The sequence below is a fragment of the Giraffa tippelskirchi genome, chromosome 5, assembly GCF_054371585.1.
Source record: "Giraffa tippelskirchi isolate mGirTip1 chromosome 5, T2T-mGirTip1v1.2.pri, whole genome shotgun sequence".
Classification (NCBI taxonomy): Eukaryota; Metazoa; Chordata; class Mammalia; order Artiodactyla; family Giraffidae; genus Giraffa; species Giraffa tippelskirchi.
In genome coordinates this window covers 122,951,793-122,970,968 of record NC_137279.1, presented here as the reverse complement: position 1 = coordinate 122,970,968, position 19,176 = coordinate 122,951,793, and the positions used below count along the sequence as shown (strand labels likewise).

General features: G+C 38.4%; 1 long non-coding RNA gene across 1 annotated transcript in view; it reads left to right on the top strand.

Moving 5' to 3' along the window:
- LOC145507308 (uncharacterized) overlaps window positions 1–15,816 on the top strand; it is a 443,470-nt gene extending 427,654 nt beyond the window's left edge. Inside the window, exon 7 of the long non-coding RNA XR_014054764.1 lies at window positions 13,122–15,816. This is a non-coding gene — a long non-coding RNA (uncharacterized LOC145507308). The remainder of the gene's footprint in view (window positions 1–13,121) is intronic.
- Window positions 15,817–19,176: the final 3,360 nt, after the last annotated feature.

Genomic DNA, 19,176 nt, shown 5'->3' with positions numbered 1-19,176 from the left:
CACTGTGTTTTGATTTCTATTCTGTGAACCACGCTCCTTTTAATTCTTAAAATAGAATATAGTGTAGTGATGCAAGTAAAAGGGAAAATGCTTTGTTGTTGTTGTTTCTCCAACTGAGAAACTTGGTTCAAGTGTGACAGATCTATGGAATTGTTTCTTTGATGTCTTCTATTCAAATTTTAATTTCAATTTTAATGTTTTTAACACAGTAGTCACTCTCATCTAGCAAAGTGCTTATGGTGGTTAAAATAATACAAAAAGTCACCTGGGGGACAGCAAGAGGGAAACCTGCTTCAATGAGGGAAGAGAATTTGACAACTCAGACACTTTTTTTTCCCCCTGCCCATATAAGACTTTTAGGGAGACGCAACTGTATATTTTGCTTTCTTCAATTTTCCTGTACATGCAACTTAATGTTTTAGTTCAGTAAGTCTGTTCATCCTCAACTTTGTCACTTTGCACAGAGTGAAATGCAAACCAGCAGAGTCTCCTCTCCTCTTCCTTTCTTTTCACTTGTCAAATTCAGTTGTCAGAGAAATGCCAGTACAGGGTTGCCCACAGCTAACCTCATTTCTTTCTTAAAATTTGTAACCTGTAAAAGAATATCATTGTTTCATAGGATGAAGAAGCAGTTCTTGAAATCAGCAGATCAATCTACAAATATTTGCTTAATGTCTTCTAAACCCACAGTACACTGGTGTCAAAGGTTCAACACTGAAGCAATGACTTTATCCTAGGAGCAAAAAAAAAAAAATAGAGCAAACATCTTCTTATTTTCCTTTTATCTCCTGACTCCTAAATCCTCCCCAGGAATTGAAGACATGATAGGACAGCATGACACGGGGTTCCTCAGGAAGGACTGCTGCACAAGATCCCTAGAACAGAAAACTATTTTTCCCCCTGAAACTGGGAATTTTAAATCAAGACTCTCTATGATTAAACTACAAATACATTTCAAACTGGTAGCACAGAAGGGTCCAACACACCATCTTCTAGCATCAGAGCCCCTTTAAATAAGAGAATCTGAATAGCTCCTGCCGCTTTTGAAATGCCCTCTGATCTCCACGGTCTCTAATGCCTGCTTTCACGTGTACTTCCGTGGGTTCCTGCAGTAACTGACAGCGCAGCTTCCTAGGACTTCAAAGCCAAACTTTTCGCTTTGTCTGGGGAAAGGGAATTTAAAGAAGGACAACAATGAAGCAGACATAATGCCAGAAACTGGATGTTGAGGTAAACAAACCTGAAGGATTTTATGCAGAAATAGAAAGTTGCATCACCACAGGAAAAAAGTCAACACAGACTCTCAAACTTAATGGCTCCTCCTACTTGCAACTTGTAGGTTTCACAGGCCTATTATCCAACACTGATCTTGTAAGAGAAACCTTGTTGGAAAGTGTTCTCATTCTATAGCTGGAAAACAAAGATGACTGATCCTACTCTTCCAAGACAACAGTTAGTGTCCGTGTCATTACAGAAGCCGTCAGTTTGTTTTTCTCTTTGCTCACTCGCCCACTCAGTACATGTTTATCTAGTACTTCCTTTGTACCAGGTACAGTGATGAGGGCTTTCAGATACTTTATCTCATTTAAAAGTATTTTATTCCTAGTTGATGGTGGTGGGTTGGTTAGTCACTGTAGCCCACCAGGCTCCAGTCCATGGAATTCTCCAGGCAAGAATACTGGAGTGGGTTGCCATTTCCTTCTCCAGGGGACCTAACCAACCCAGGGATCAAACCCGCTTCTCCTGTATTGCAGGCAGATTCTTTACCATTTACAGGTTAAGAAATTGAGGCTCAAAGAAATTAACTTGTCCTGAATCACAGCTAATTGTAAACCCAGGACTTTGAACTCCAAGCCCACTTCAAGAGTCCCAAGTGAAGAGAAACCTAGTGACACTGCTGTGGAAGCAGAGTGATGGGAGAGATTAAAGGGGAAGAGCATAGGGAAATCTGGAAAGAATCTGTGGATTGTCAGCTGAAATCGGATCTGAGGATGTACAGAGTGTCATTGGTTCCATAGTTATCCAAAATGAAAGAGCAATTTATGCTGGAGAGTGAGAAGGCTTTGAAATGAAAGAAGGTGAATAGAGTTCTGAGAGCAACGAGAAACGTGATGTGTTTGTAACCAAGCCAGGACCATATGGGGCCTTCCTGGTACAGGACACCTCCTCCATGTCCCCTCCATGTCCTCTGCCTGCCACTTGTTTGCAGAAAAACCTTAGTTTTCTAGGCTTTCCCTGAGTTCCAAAGAATAATCTAATTAGAGAAGTGAGAAAATGCAGAAACAAAGGAAGTAGTCGAATAAGAAAAAATAATAATAGTTTGGCCATTATACAAAGTCAAGGACTTTTGTTTCCTCCTCAAGGACTATAGATAATATTCTGGGCTATGGCCGAACAGCTGTTTTGCACGTACTGAAACCCCGATCAGGTGAAAGAAGTTAACTATTTGCTTCCCAGAAGCATGTAGGCCCCAGATTGGTTGAAACTAGAAGGTTGATAATGTGACTCCCAATTACCTCACCACCAACTAATCAGAAGGGGGGCTTTCCTGGTGGCTCAGTGGTAAAGAAATTGCCTACCAATGCAGGAGATGCGGATTCGATCCCTGGGTTGGGAAGGTCTCCTGGATGAGGAAATGGCAACCCACTCCAGTATTCTTGCCTGGGGAATCTCATGGACAGAGGAGCCTGGTGGGATACAGTACATGGGGTTGCAAAGAGTCGGACATGACTTAGCAACTAAACGACAACAACAGACCAGTCAGAAGAATGTCCATGAGCTGATCACACACCCTACCAACCCCCTCCCTCATTCTGTCTTTAAAAACCTTTTCCTGAAAGCTATTGGGCAGTTCAGGCCTTTTGAGCACTAGCTGCCTGGAATTTTTGGTTGACCCTGCAATAAACGCTGCACTTTCCTTCACTATAATCAAGTGTCTATAGATTATTGGCTTTACTGCATGCAGGTGAGCAAACTCAAGTTTGGTTCAGTAACATGTTCACAGTGAGGACAATGTAATAAGATGAAGGACTGGATGTATGAGTTGCGTTCAGATAACGTAGAATCTTGAAAAGCACACAGAAAGCTTGACATGCACAGGGCATGATGCAATGTTTCTGAGCACAGGCAGGTGAGGTCATATTGTGCTTTAGAATCATTTTCCAGCATCACTTGGAAGCTGAAGAAGCGAAGATATAGGAGGCAAAGACTGCCATGCTTAGAAAGCCACTGAAATATTTCAATCTAGAAGTAAAGAAAATCCAACCCTGAATAAGGGGTGTGGAAAGAAAGAGGTGCACACCATGATGGGTGTTATCCCTCTCCTCTCAAAATAGTCCTGTCCATGCAAAATGATAAAAGTCAGTGTAGACAGGATGTGAAACTCCCGGTCTGGTTTCAGCATCTGTAAAATGGGACCAATGATGCCTGCCTCCCTGCACATCACGCTTGGTGGTGCTGCTGCCGCCATTCTTACAGAGCCTCCATTTGTGTATTGTTGCCCCTCCCTTCGTGGTTTACATGCACATCAATAACCCTTCTGCCCAGCAGTGCTCAGATAGCTCCTGCTAGCGTTTTCCTTCTCCCTCTACACTTGGCTTGTTCCACCGCCTCTCACTAGTCCTCAGAGGCCCAGACATATCTGCTAACTCCACTGCTCCCCGCCCTGCAGCTGCTTTCACACAGCCAGTCGCCAGAAAGCAGCAGCGTGTATCCTTGGTTGACTCTAATAGCACCACCTCAGTCCAGGCAAAGAAGTAAATTGGAACTGACACTATCCACTTAGAGTTTTAGGCATTTGTTTCTGGACTCTCTCAGAGCATTTACTGGTTAGGATGGAATAAAATGTATTGAGTTTCTCTCTCTCTCTCTTTCTTCTTTTTTATTTGTCTTACCTACAGCCTTTCTTCAAAGCATCTGTTAAAGCCTGAGCAACAACTATCCCTTAATTTTTGCAGTATCTGTGATGAAGGGTGTGGTGACTATTTTTTTAATTTATTTTTAATTGGAGAACAATGGCTTTACAATATTATGTTGATTTCTGCTGTACAACAATGTGAATCAGCCATAAGTATACATATATACCTTCCCTCTTGAGCCTCACTCCCACCCTACCCACATCCCACCCCTCTAGGTTATCACGGAGTACTGGGTCAATAAACCTGTTTTACAGAAAAGGGTTCTAAATTAGGAAGAGGAGGTGTGGTGACTTGCCCAGGGTCACACTGTGAATCTATCAATACAAGTATTTCCTGAACCAAACAACTTCAGTGAAGTGAGTTTTAATTGCTCAGTCGTGTCTGACTCTTTGTGACCCCATGCACTGTAGCCTACCAGGTTCCTCTGTCCCTGGAATTCTCCAGGCAAGAATACTGGAGTGGGTAACCATTCCCTTCTCCAGAGAATCTTTCCGACCCAGGGATCAAACCCGGATCTCGTGCACTGTAGCAGATTCCTTACTGTCTGAGCCACCAAGAAAACCCCATTCCAATATTCTTGCCTGAAAACTCCCATGGACCGAGGAGCCTGGCAGGTTACAGTCCAAAGCATCGCAACTTGACGGGACATTTTAATTTAAAACTGAGATATGAACCCTTGGTATCATGTCACTACTTGTAATCCCCTGTTCTTGAGGTCAGTGATTTTCAAACTGTTGCTCAAAGAAACTCGAGGGTCCACAAATGGTGCTTCAGGGTTTGGGGCAAGTCATAAAACATTTTCTGCTAAACAATGAATATTTAAACTGTCAGGGAACCCTGACTTTTATCTCATTTACATATTGAAGTTGTGTGTGAGAATTCTGTTTTTGAAGTTTGAACACCACTATCAGGTCACGCTGTTACTCAGCGTAGGCTAGGGTTTAACACGTTTAAATCGGCTCTTCAGTGACTCTTCAGTGATGTTACATGCATAAGAATCAGAACTTCAAGGTCTAAACTAATTGTATAACAAACAGTTTCTCATCAAGAGACATGCAACCCATTATCCTCTGAAATAATTTGGAGATTAAAGACTTTTTTTTTTTGGCCACATACCCTTGATTTATATTGGCCAAACAGACATGGAAAGAAAGTTTCCATCCATAGCACTTATTAATTTTTTGTGTAAGTCTATCACTTTATTATTTCATAGCCTACCTCATAAAATAACACTGTTCCCAACTATTAGTCTCACCTTGGATCCAACTGAAGGTGTGGGAATAGGTTCTCAAAATCTGAGATTGCAGAAGTGCTTCTCCTGGTGTTTGCAAGAGGTTTTAGTTCCCAGATTCTCAAACTCCTTTCATATCTGTTAAGTTACTTTGCTATTAGCTCATGGCAGTAAAAGCATGCTTGGGGAAATCTCCTAAACAATTAGACAAGTCTACATTTTCTACTCTTTGTAGCAGTCCTCCAGTTAGACGCTTTTCAAACATCATTCCCTCTCTAGAGTGACCCAGTTCACACAACTTATGCACTCCTTCTCAGCCTTCAAGCTCCAGCTCCAGCTCAAGTGTGTCCTGCCACCAAAGACCAAAGACTTCTCCACTGGCTATATTTTGTTCGCCCTGCCATTTTAACTCATGGTTCTCCTTTGTGCCCTGTGGCCAGAGAAGCTGATCTGTATTGACTTTATGGATAGATTCAGCCAATGTGAGCACTCACCACAGTTAGAGGGAAGGAGGAGAGTGGCTGGAGGGGTTTTATCTCCCCAGCTCCCTCCCTAGTAGTAAGCTGGCTAGCTAGTGTCCCTAAACTGCATGAGCTAGCTGTATTCCTGAATTGAAGACCACAGCACCTGTTAAGCAGTTTGTTTGCTTTTTTTCCCAAATGACTTTTTCTGTTCCAGAAATTTCTGTCTCCCCTTACTCCATGAAGCCTGGGAATATAATGACCTCCAACATATGTCACCATCTTGTTTCCCTACACTTGCTCACCTATTGGTAAATAGTCATATTAAAACCTCTTTCTATAACGAACTGATTTGAGGATGCATTGCTTCTTGTTGGAATTCTAATGGGGACACTTTCCTTGACCCCACTCTCCCAGTCAGAGTGGATCTCAGTTTCCCTTGCAATTCCATTACAACTCATGAATGGGTGCCACTTTCACTGTCATAGTGAACTGTGTAAAAGTCTACTTCCCTTCCTAGAGTTTGAAGATATTCTAGAACCTTTGCAATGTTTGTCATATTATAGAGACTCAGTTAAAGTCAGTGAAGACATTTTCAGCCACTGTTTATTTTATCGTCCTACCAACATGCTAGTAAGGCTTTGAAGGAGCAAAACCTCCTAACACAACTACATTTAAATGCACATTGTCATTTTCATTCTCAGGTTCAGAGAAGAGAACAAATAAAAAGGCTTAATAGTGTCTTTATCCCTCATTCTTAAATGTGAATTCTTCCAGGACAGATTTTTTTCCCCAGTGCTGGGCAAGTGCCTGACACAGAGTAAGCACTCAATAAATGTTTGCTGAATAAATTAATGGGTCTCTATTTTCTTTCTGTGTGAAATCCAAATAGTCAGGAAAGAAGCAAAATAAATATATGCTCTTTGTTATATTAATTTTAGAAATTCATATTTTTACACCCTAATTTGGGGAGCAAGAGTGTATGGACACTGTTGATTCCCAAATACTCAAAAGTTAGATAAAAGAAATCCATCAAGGATAATCAAAGCAGAGATTCATTGTCTATGGAGATTTGCATATTTTTTTATAAAACCAGAAATCTTTTTCATTAATACTATATAGAATCCACTGCATTTTTTTCAGTTTCTGAAAACATTTTTAATATGTTAAAAATATTTATTATATACTTTCTATGGACCTGACACAATTTTAAATACAAGAAAAATAAAATCTCTGCCTTCATGGAGTTAACATGTTAATAAGAGAGAAACAATAAAATAGACAAGTGTACAGTGGGTTAACTAGAGATAATTAAGAGAAGGACTAGGAAATGTTAAGGGTTTCTTTTTTTGGATGAGAAATTTCAGCACCATACCCTTAACAGGGTGGCATTGGCTCTACCATCCTAATGATGATACTGGGACATTCTAATGATGGGACCTTCTACCCAAGAAGGTAGCTACTTGTTTGGATGAATTCCTTGAGCTGCTAGAATTTTTCATACATTGAAACCAATTCTTCTGTTGTCCAAATCAACAAGAAAATGCCAACTTAATGGTAGCCGTTTGATTTAGAAAGTAAATTGTTGAGTTGCATTACTCATGATTTCTAAAGGTATCTCAAAAATTAGTTTCTGACTTTGTCTTTTAAACATAGTTTATTCTGGATATGTATGCAAACCTGTGAAAATGACAATAATATCTACATGTGTTATGGCTTCACCCTTTGAAAAACATGTTCATATATTTTATATTGCCTCTTACTCCTCAGAGTAACTTCAGAATTTATTTTCTGAATGGGGTGACCAAGCATCCACAATGCTGAGTGAGGTGTTTGGCAGAATGTCTGAATTATATAATGAGGAGATGTGAAAAATCTGTGTATGTATACCAATTTGTTTGCTCTGAAAATCAGGCTTCCTGGGCTGAGTAAGGAACAGGTAGCTGTATCTATTTTCCTGATGATTTGGCCTTTATGATCAGCATTTGACCTTGTCTTTTTATGATGTTAATTTAATAAGAGCAATTTATAGTCCTATACATCTTCTATTGATAGCTGAGAGAAAGCTTCCTAGTCATTTCCTTCCTGTTTAAATTAAACTATTCAGTTACCAAGAAATGATCAGTATGTGTATGAAACAGAAAGCAAAAGTTTGAAGTTCTAAGATGTTTTAATTTTTAAAAAAGCCTGTCACCCAAATGTTCTGAAGACAAAGAACTCTAGATGCTGTAAGCAGGATTGTTTACTAATTTGGGCACTTGAGCTCCTTCAAAATCCAGCATTTTGCTAAAAATAAAGACTTTTGCCTTCATGCATGTAAAATCTGAATTTTCTAACTGCAAAGGTCATGGAATAATGTCAATCTAACAAAGAGATGGACGAACTCACTTAATAGCCTAAGGTACAATTAGGTCCTAGAAAAGCTCCCCTCTAAACATAGGCTATTCTTTCTTAACCAAACGCAAAGCCATAGAATCTAGTCCTATGAAATGCTTTAATAGAAAAAGAAGCTAAAAGCCTGAATTTACAGTGGAGCAACTATAGCTATGGATTCTCAGGTGGCTCAGTGGTAAAGAATCAGCCTGCCAATGCAGGAAACACAGGAGACTCAGGTTCAATCCCTGAGTTGGGAAGATTCCCTGGAGGAGGAAATGCAACCCACTCCAGTGTATTCTTGCCATGGAAATCCCACCGACAGAGTCTGATGGGCTACAGTCCATGGGGTCACAAAGAGTCAGACACAAATGAGTGACTGAATACCTAAATATAACTATACCACTTTGATGTTCTGGACAACATCTCACCCCTGGCTTCAACAGCCCAGCAATCTTGTTATTGTTCAGTCACCTAGTTGTGTCCGACTCTTTGCAACCCCATGGACTGCAGCACACCAGGCCTCCCTGTCCCTCACCATCTCCCGGAGTTTTCCCAAGTTCATGTTCATTGCATCGGTGGTGCCATCCAGCCATCTCATCCTCTAACACCCTCTTCTCCTTCTGCCCTCAATATTTCCCAGCATCAGGGACTTTCCCAATGAGTCAACTGTTTGCATCAGATGACCAAAATCCTGGAACTTCAGCTTCAGCATCAGCCCCTCCAGTGAATATTTAGGGTTGATCTACCTTAAGATTTACTGGTTTGATCTCCTTGCTCTCCAAGGGATTCTCAGGAGTCTTCTCCAACACCACAGTCCAAGGCATCAATTCTTTGGCATTCTGCCTTCTTTATGGTCCAGCTCTCACAACTGTACATGACCACTGGGAAGACCATAGCCTTGACTATACAGACCTTTGTTGGCAGAGTAATGTCTCTGCTTTTTAATACACTGTCTCGGTTTGCCATCGCTTTCCTGCCAAGAAGCAATTGTCTTCTGATTTCATGAGGGCAGTCACCATCCCCAGTGATTTTGGAGCCCAAGAAGAGGAAATCTGTCACTCCTTCCACCTTTTCCCTTCTATTTGCCGTGCAGTAATGGGGACGGATGCCATGATCTTAGTTTTCTCTTAATATTTAGTCTTAAGCTGACTCTTTCGTTCTCCTACCTCACCCTCATAAAGAGGCTCTTTAGTTTCTTTTCGCTTTCTGCCATTAGAGTGGTATCATCTGCATATCTGAGGTTGTTGATGGTTTTCCCGCCTATCTTGATGCCAGCTTGTAACTCATCCAGCCTGGCATTTCTCATGATGTGCTAAACATATAGGTTAAACAAACAGGGTGACAGCAGACAGCCCTGTTGTACTCCTTTCTCGATCCTGAACCAATCAGTTGTTCCATACAGGGTTCTAACTGTTGCTTCTTGACCCACATACGGGTTTCTCAGGAGACAGGTAAGATGGTCTGGTGTTCCCATCTCTTAAGAACTTTCCACAATTTGTCTTGATCCAGACAGTCAAAGGCTTTAGTGTAGTCAATGAAACAGAGAGATGTTTTTCTGAAGTTCCCTTGCCTTCTCTATAATCCAGCAAATGTTGGCAATTTGATCTCTAGTTCCTCTTCCTTTTCTAAACCCAGCTTGGACATTTGAAAGTTCTTGGTTCACAGAATGCTGGAGCCTAGCATGCAAGATTTTTGCATGACCTTACTAGCATGGGAGATGGATGCTATTGTCCAATTGTTAGCACATTCTTTGGTACTACCCTTCCTGGGAATTGAAATGATTGACCTTTTCCAGTCCTGTGGCCACTGCTGAGTCTTCCAGATTTGCTGACATAATGAATACAATACCTTGATGGCATCATCCTTTAGGGATTTGAATAGTTCTGCTGGAATTTCATTGCATCCACTAGCTTTATTAATAGCAGCACTTCTTAAAGGCCCACTTGACTTTGCACACCAGAATGTCTGGATCTGGGAGACAAACCACACTGTCGTAGTAATCCAGTTCATTAAGATTTTTTTTTTATACAGTTCTTCTGTATATTCTTTCCATCTCATCTTGATTTCTTTAGCATCTACCAGGTCTCTACCATTTTTATCCTTTATTGTACCCATCTTTGGGCAGAATGCTCCCTTGATATTTCCAATTTTCCTAAAGAGATCTCTAGTCTTTCCCCTTTTGTTGTTGCTTTTTAAATTACTTTATTTTTTAATTGAAGGATAATTGCTTTACAGAATTTTGTTGTTTTCTGTCAAACATCAGCATATATCAGCCATAGGTGTACATATGTTGTTTTCTTCTATTTTTAAACACTGTTCATTTAAAAGGGCCTTCTTGTCTCTTCTAGCTATTGTTTGGAACTCTGCATTTAATTGGATGTATCTTTCCCTCTCTCCCTTGCTTTTTGCTTCTCTTCATTCTTCCACTATTTGTAAAGCCTCCTTAGATAATCACTATGTCTTCTTGCTTTTCTTTTTCTTTGGGGTGGTTGTATTACCTGTACTAAATTATAATTTTTAATTCTTAATCAGAAAAATTAATCAGAAATCATAGGTATTTGGGGAAAAAAAATCCACTTCTTTTAGGATTTCCTAACTATCCTTATCATTTACTATTTCTTGTGGCCTTCTAGATAAGAGATAGGAAGCATTTTAATCAGAAAAATAAATGATCATAGATTTTAGCTAATGTCAGAAGGAAAGGATACTGCAGGATGAAGGGGGAAATGTTAGTGGAGGCTGGAGGCAGGGAGATGGATTACCAAAGATATTTGACTAGAGATAGAATCAAAAGTGAAAAGGTAGCAAATATCAATGAGCTTTTTTCTCTCTTCAATGTCAGTGAAGAGTGCATGGAGAATAAGTGATGAGTCCTTCATGCCATGGATGCAGTCATCACTGGATGGTTCACATATGGATCTCTCATAAGAAGAAGAATACAGCAGGAGATCGCTTAAAGAGCCTCAGAAATGGAGGATGTCTTAATGAAAATATTCATCACATCTTGGGCCTATAAACTAAGCTAGTAGACACATTTCAGATTCAAAATTTGGCACCAAGATGTATGTATGTAGAGGAAGAGGAGGTCGTATATACAGTGTTATAAACAACTATTGGATTCTTGTTGCCTTTTGCTAAATGTGTCAGTAGTTCAACGGTAAGAGACCCAGATTTCAGACATGTTCATGCATGCTGGGAAGGGGGGAAATGCAAAGCCAGGTGTACCTAAGATCTTAAAGAGGACATTGCACTATTATTGGGACTACATTTGTCTTATCTATGCATTTAATTGAACTTCTGAGCCTTACAGGTATGGATGTAGTCTCTACATGTCTGCCAAAACCTACATTTATTTTCCATTACATATGGTCACTCACCTACCAAATAACTTACAATTAGCAATGTGTAGTAATGGGAGCTACATTATTTCTTAAATACTTGGGGAAATACATCCCTCACTTTCATCTTCACACATACAAAAATCTATCCATAGGATGAGGATTGTACAAGTGGCTTCTTACTCTGTGGTTAAAGTAGTAAAAAATGTAAACGTGATAAAGAGAAGTATGCCACCAACTTTCTCATTTGGAGTTAAGAAGGCATAGTTTTCTGTAGACTATCTTGTAAGACCTTAGCATACCGATTCTAGAAGTCTATAGATAGCTACATTCTGAATTAACTAAGCTTTTGTTAAAAAAAAAAAAAAAGCTTAAATAATGATCCAGCATCACAAACCTTATTCCTAGAGGAAAATACATCTGTGTGCTCAAATAAAATTTCCAAACACCACATTTATCAGTGTGGAAAGGCAGGAAGGTGAAAATTGGAGTCCCATTTGCTCTATATCTAAAGTGTTAAGAGAGAGGTGGCCAAATGGCAGTGAAAAGTGTTTGGAAATTTAACAGGCTTTACCACTCAGAAGCCAGGTTACCTGGGACTTGATACCTGAGGTCTGTGAGCCTCAGTGTCCTTCACTAGAAAAAGGAGAGGCTAATAAAAGCTCTTCATGGGGATTCTGAAAGAATTAAATGAGAGAATGTATAGACAGTGCCTAGCACCCAACATTCACTCAAGAAATGGTAATTCCTCTTGTCATAATATTATTCCCTTTTCATTCTCAGTTTTGCTTGTAACACCATTTCCAGATTCTCTTCTCTCCAGCCCAATAATACTTTCTAGTTTCTTCTACTCCTGCCTTTACATCCTTGCTTTCTCTCTAGACCTGAAGCAATATCATTTTGTGGTCCACCATTGAACTAGATTCTTTTCTAACTTTTCCTGAAGGACCCTCCCCCTTTTTAAGATGCTTTCTACAAGTCTGCATTTTCTGAGTACCTACTGTATGTCAAAAACTTGCCATGTACTTCACAAATATTAGGATCCCATCTAATCTGCATAATAACATGTAGAATTATGTACTAGGAAATCTAAGTCTCAGTGAGAGTCTGTAATACGCCCCGAGTGGAAGAGCAGGCATATCATGTCCTTCTGTCACATTATAGTTTTCAGTTAAGATCACAGAGACTGGTTTTCTTTTTGGACTAAGCAGAAAGTAAAGGCAAAAACAAAAAACAGAAAAACCACAGACTAAGAAGTAGGAAAAAGAGAATGAAAAGGAAATCAATTATACCTGAAGTTCACCTGATCCAGATTTCCACCATTCACCTATTAAGATGTTCAGATGTTTAAGGATTATAATCACATCTCTGAAAACAAATTTCAGTATATGGGTCCCTTTTCTATCCTGGTGGCTCAGTGGTAAAGAATCCGCCTGCCAATACAGAAGACTTGGATTTGATCCCTGGTCTGGGAAGATTCCCTGAAGAAGGAAATGGCAACCGACTCCAGTATTTTTGCCTAGAAAATTCCATGGACAGAGGAGTCTGGAGGACTGCGGTCCATGGGGTTGCAAAACAGTCAGACACAAATTAGTGACTGAAGAACAACCCTTTTCTATGCCTTGTCTTAGATGTAATGGCGCAGCCTGATCATTGTGTTCACGAGTCATGTTGACAAACAGTCTGGTGAGAACTCAGCACTGGAGGGGTGTGGTCTGTTGTGTGGGGCAGACACTGCAGTTTGCAGGGAGTTCTCACAGAAGTGCAAGCGACTGACACTCCGTTTTCTTAACTCTAGCATGCCTGGCTTAAAAAAAAACAACAACAAAGAAAGAAAGAAAACAACAACGTGACATGTCTGTCTCTTCCCTCTGAGACATGTCACTTGCCATAAATCACTGCTATTGCCACTTGCGTTTTGAGTCGCTTCCTTTTCGGCCTGGCTCCTCCTCCGAGATTTTCAGGTAAACAGCCTGAGATTAGTATACATAATGTATAGTTAGGAGCATGCATGCTTTTACTTCTAACGTTCTTATTAAATTGAAGCCACAGCAAATAACCTTAATGTAACAATGATTTTGAACATCAGTGGAAGACTGAGCTATTATGAAGGAATCCTAATATCAAGGGAAATATCAATAATCTACATGATCTCTCCTATTAGCAGATTTACAGGAAGATCTCTCTGTCCAGAAATCTATATACGATTCAAGGTAGTTGAAGTTCCCTTGGAGAGCTCTCTCTACACAAGTGCGTCAGGACTGTGTCTGTTTTACTCTGCTTTTTCTGAGGCTAAAGTTTCCTATCTCGGCAATGATGTGGCACAGAGGCTGTTAGCTTAAGACAGTTGATTCTTCCCCTGATTTTAGTACTGCCCTTGAATGGCTCCCAATCCAGAATCAAGGAGAGAATAAGAAGAGAACTGAAAAGATAAGAAGGGAGGGAAGATGGGGGCATGGGGAAGGGAGGGAGAGAGGGGGAAAAAAAGGTTATTGACAAAACACTACTTGAAAACAACATTGTCAGTACCATCATTGTCACTCTATTCAAAAAGGCACAGTTTAAAATTCATAATGAAGTCTATTTTAACTGTGAAATATGCAGGTTTTGAAAGATATTTCTGTTGTAAAAAACTATGAATGCTGTGAAATAGATATGTTTTTTTCCCTACATTTTAACCTTTGAGGGTAACTTTACTGTGAATTATGTGAAGTTATCAGCCATATCCAATTAAAAATGCTAAGCCAGTTTCATCTTGAAAGAGAGACACTGGCAATATCTAAATATATATATGTGATAAATTAGTTATTGTCAGAGCTATGGCCTCTCTTTATTGTGCTTATACAACAGTGTCATCTAGTGGACACTGGTCAGGCAAGTTGTAGCCAAGATTCTTGAAGGAGCCGATTTAAAATGAGCTAGTATCAAATGAAAATAAGCTTTGTGTTTTTCAATTTCCTGAAAGTAAAGCAATTTGAATAATTATTTCTAATCCAGGCCATCATTTCAGTTCATTTCATTTTTTTTTTTCCAGAAGAGTAAAAGCACTGAGAACTTTTTATGCCTAGAGAAAGAAAAATAATTTTAAGATAATTTTCTCTTTTATAGTATAGCAAAGAACAAAAGAAAATAACTAAATTACACTAAAGGGTAGATGTCAACATATGTACAGCAGTTAGTAGGAGGAAGTTGAAGCTGTGAGATTCCAGTCTTTAAATCTAAATGAATAGTGGTTACATCAACAATGACAAAACTAAAAGGCACTGCATGGGAGTTCTGTTGTCTTATTTCCAAAACCTTGCCATTTTTCTAGTTCCTTTTTTGTATGTTTGTAAGGAAAATATATCTGTTTTAAAACAGAATGTTTCAAAAGCCTATCAGTTTTTAAAAAGCATAAAATGTCATTTTTTGTATTAAATATCTTTTATCAAAGCCACTTAACTTTAATTTTTCTCCAATAACCAAGTCCTGGAGATACATAATGGACACTGAAATATATTCCATAATTTTGCTGATTCCCTGATTTTTTTCTGTATTGAGAGATAGAGAAAAAAACTGCATTTCTTTAAAAAGATACAAAAGTGTGGTTTTTCAGCATTTCTTCAAAATAAGCATGAACAGCCATTTTTTAAACCACTGTACAATATCGTGTGAATGTCTTTATTCATTAAGTGGCTGTTACTATCTACAGGCCCTTGTGTTTTGAAACTACTTAAAGGTAGGATGGTGTTTCAAAGTTTTTGTTTTGTTTCAGAGAAAGAGAAAAGAAGACATACTAAGGTTATCGATAAGTATGAAGGTCTGTTTTTCAAGTATCCAGCTCTAGTTTCATATTCTAGCTCCTCTAGCTGAATGGTTTATGCCAATTTGATATCTTTGATAGTATTATGTCATTTGGTTTGAAAATGTTAATGTGATACTGTAAAAGCAGATGCTACTAAGTTTATAAGCCTTGAATTGGCCACAGTGTTTTTTTCCTGTTTAAGACTTTTGAAGTATTGCTGGGATGAAATACCTAATATGACACAATATGGTAGATAATTTAGAGAACTATATGACACAATGCTATATTGGTATGTAATACTGAAAATTCTTACCCAAATGTTCCTCCATATTTTTAAGAAAATATTTGGTTGTTAAGATGACTTGGAGTAATGTAAAGGTTTAGCAAATTTGACCATTCATTTGAAACAGACTCTTTTTCCTTAATAAATAGAAAACACTAATCCCTGCCCTAATACTTTATGATTTTGCCTTTGCCTTTTACCTGTGTAATACAAACAAATTAAGTAAAAATCCCATATGCCTTCTAGTTATAATTTTTAGTAAATACTAATTCAAAATTAAGAGGATGTTGTTGTTTCAAGGTATAATATTTACATTGATTGGTTCATAATTACACGTAAAAATCACTCATCTTATGTAGTGTAAAACCTGTTATAAGTAGAAATGTCATATTTTAAAATATATTTGCAGGGTATGTTCATTTGAAATTCTGAGTTTTTACATTACAATACTTGCAAATTAACATGGTAAAAGTGTGCAAATTATTTGGGCCTTTCAAGGAGAAAGAAAATCTAGAATTTTTATGTTACCAGAAAAAGATCAATTCTTTCTAAATATGCACAGTTTTTCATTCTGAAGAATAGTACTCATTCAAAATTAAATTTGCAAGTCATAGAACTGAACTGGCAGCTAATAGGTAAGGCCTAGGTCTGATATTTTTCAGCTGAATTTTACCCTATCCATCAATATTCATTCAGTATCTACCAAAGACTATGAAGGACACTGTAGCTAAGATAGAAAATGGGATACATGTCTTATGACCTTCCTAAACCTTACAATTCAGTTGAAGAGATAAAACATATATAAGTGAGAAATTAAATGGCAATGCAAGATTTAAATAACAGTTGAATTCAATAATAGACATGTCACAGAGAGATTCATGCTCATTTATCATATGAGTAGTCCAGGAATTGAGAGTCCCCTACCGAGAGAAAGAGGATATTTTGTGATAACTCCTGGAGAACAGATTTCTAACAAAGGCCTTTGTGGGGCAGATGTAATTAAGAGAAAGCAAATGATATCCATGGCTTCATGCTTCCCAAGTGGCACTAGTGGTAAAGAACTCACCTTCCAAAGCAGGAAGCCAAGAGACATGGGTTCGATCCCTGGATCAGGAAGATCCCCTGGAGGAGGGCATGGCAACCCACTCCAGTATTCTTGCCTGGAGAATCCCAAGGAGGCGGACCCTGGTGGGCTATGGTTCACTGGGTCGCAAAGAGTTGGACACAACTGAAGCGACTCAGTACACTCTCATGACTTCACTGTCCATTCCCCTTTTGTTCTCCATGGGTATTTTAGTAATAAATAGAGGCCAACACTGTAGAAGCCAAGCTTTCGCTGTAGATAAATGGAATTAACTTGATTTCTCTGAAAATTTCAACTTTTTCAGGAAAGTTACTCTCAATGTTTGTCCCTCTGGGTAAATACTAATCAACAGATAAGCAGCACAATCTGTTGTTTTGCACTCAAAAGAGGCAAACTATGTTTTGAATACCTTAATAGGACACTGGCTACTAAGGAACTAGAAACCTAATGAATTTTGCAGCAATCATCTTGACTCATTTTTGAGTCATAAACTCCTTGGAAAATCAGATCAGTACCATCAACACCTTCTTTTAAAAATACATCTTAATAAAATATTATACTGCTCATAATATTCTTCTGCTGTTGTTTACTCCTGAAATATTAATATATAACTGCCAATGCTATCTTCTACTACAAGGAAATAAAAACATTTTAAAAAGCAGAAACTCTATTAATCTGTGCCAATTATGTAATATCATGGAGGTTTTCATATTATTTTTAGTAATATGTTCTATTCCTTGATGATTTTATAATTGAGTTATATAGATAAAACATTGATATATTATTAAAAAGCTAATTTTTATATCATTACCTCAGTGGATCTTGGTTCAGGATAAGGTTTTATGATCAAATATGATATCTTATATTTTTTTCCAATCTACCTGACCATGGTGATTTTGATTCCGTAAGGTAGACTGATTCAATTTTATAAATGAGTTTTCCCTAGTATAATTTGTCATCTAAACTATACTTGTCAGTGTTTTATTCTACCTTAAACATTTGTTTTAAGTAGGACACAACATAATTTTTAAATAGATAATGTATATTCCTGAGAAGGAATAAAAAAATTTAAAAAATCCTCGTTTTGACTCTGTTCCCATTTTTCTAAAGCAAATTTTGAAATGGTGGCAACTAAAATTGTTAGAAAATAAATTGTTGAGCATTTAGAAAGCCTCACAAGTGGTTGTTGGGAAATTCAGTCATTCATGCCTGCTTTTAATTCATTCATTCCTTCAGTCTTTTATTCAATGAATATGTATCAATTTGTACCAAGTACTTACTGGACCTGTGCACTTATCTCAAGATCAAAGACAAATAGAAAACACATATAAGTCAATATGTAGACCCATATAGACTCAATATGCTACAGTTTGTACAGCAAATGTGGTGGTGCCCACTTCGAACTGGCCCTCTGGGAATACCTCAGTCTTGACGGACTTTTTTTTAATAATGTTGCGATGAGTCAAGAAGGCCTCATACCACTCATGATTCCCCACAGTGTAAATCAGAATCTCTAAAAATTCGTTGATTCACAATTTTTAAATGATGGTTTGGTTTCACTTTTGGTTGTATAGCTAATTTTGCTTGATGCCTAAAATTAGAAAATTATAGGTAGGTTTAAGAACAAAATTGATGTTGATGCACTCTAACAACCCAAAAAGAAGACTTACTGGTTATATTCTATTGTATTCTTTTCTCTATACTATATATGTGTGTATGTATTTATTCCTTTCTCTGAAACCACATATAGCTTTTGTTTTGTTTTCTCCCTGATTGAGACCATCCTGCGAAGTAAGTTTATTTTCAATACATCTTTCAAATGAATCTAAGAACTAGTGTTTAAGTGATCTAGGGGTTGGAGAAAGCAATCCTCCCTAAGGCAAATTCTGAGACAGATTATCCAGAAAGGCACGAGGAAGCTTTCTCTTATATGCTGAGGGAGCATCCATTTCCAGGACTCCAGGGAGAAGAGGTTTGTTCCCTCTGTGTCATTATGTTGATGTCATCATATTATGTTACTTTAGGCTTGAGCTCAGCTGCATATTGTTCTTTCCTTCTTGTGCTCCAGGGAGGCTCTCATTAAAGCACAAAGTCCCCATCCTGACCTCTCTTCCATCGTGACTCCAGAACGTGAGTCCTTTTGAGGTTAGATGTGATTCAGACTGTTTTCAAAACCAAAATAAGTGCACAGTTATAGGCAAATTCTACTGTTCTTGCAACATCATGGGATGATAGCATAACCTCTGAGCATTCAATTTTACGTGGGGAGCAGTTTTTCTCCAAAACTAGTTGGAGTTTCTTGAGAAGAGAATTTCTGTTGGGAAATTGTTTTGGTGATGGCGTGAGGACAATAAACAAATGGTTTAATGGGCTGAGACCAGCATAAAGTCAGGAAGGGCCAGCTGTAGAAGTAAGAATCCTGTCATAAAAAGCATTATCTACCAAGACCCAGCCTGAAATACAAGGCTCTGGGTGATGAGACCCTGCAGTTTGAGAGATTAAGTTGATTTTAGGGCAGACAACTGTTACCTGGAGAATGGCAACCCACTTCAGTATTCTTGCTTGGAGAATCCCATGGACAGAGGAGCCTGGCAGGCTACAGTTCATGAAGTCGCAAAGAGTCGGACACAACTGAAAGACTGAGCACAAGGGCCACTCTGCTTCCAAGAAAGATGATGTAACAAAGGGCATTACTTTTTCAT